Source organism: Triticum dicoccoides, chromosome 3B, assembly GCF_002162155.2.
Source record: "Triticum dicoccoides isolate Atlit2015 ecotype Zavitan chromosome 3B, WEW_v2.0, whole genome shotgun sequence".
Classification (NCBI taxonomy): domain Eukaryota; kingdom Viridiplantae; phylum Streptophyta; class Magnoliopsida; order Poales; family Poaceae; genus Triticum; species Triticum dicoccoides.
The window spans coordinates 684,019,912-684,020,606 of record NC_041385.1 but is presented as its reverse complement, the minus strand read 5'-3'; positions in this window follow the sequence as shown (position 1 = coordinate 684,020,606).

The window sequence follows — 695 nt, the reverse complement described above, 5'->3', positions numbered from 1 at the left end:
GTGAGGAAAACCCAAATTCCAAACCCAAACCTACAAACCCAAAGTGATTGAGCATCACTGAAGAGATTGTTCCTACGTGGAACCGACGCTTGTTACCTTTGAGGACTATGTATCCTCCAGACGGTTAGGCGTCATGGTCTGAGCATCCAAGAGGAATTGTGGATCGCCGAGTGACCAAGTCTGCGAAGGTTTGGAAGTCACCTGTGAAGACTTACCACGAGTGTTGGGCGAGGTCTGTGTGATCTTAGCTCAAGGAGAATACGGTGAGGACTGTGTGTCCGGGACTATGTGTCCTCGAGTTTAAATACTCAGCCGCTCCAACCAGACGTACAACTGTCACAGCAGTTGAAACTGGTCTACCAAATCATTGTCTTCACCAAGCTTACTGGTTCTATTTCCTCAACCCTTTCATTTCCTCATTCATGTGTTGATGAACCTGATCATTACTGTTTGAAGAATTTGACTGAAGACTTTCTCTATTTCCTCAACCCTATTTCTTCAGTCACATTGTCTTCAGCCTGCTTATCCTGTGTTTACACTTTCTGTACTCTGTGTTCTTCTTTCATTCATCATGATGACTATGCTATTGCTCTGTGATGCTTATACCTGAGTACTTATTCCGCTGCTAGTTGTTCATGGCTTAGGAATTTCCTCACCCTGAAATTCCTCAGTGACGAATTTGTAAAAATCGCCTA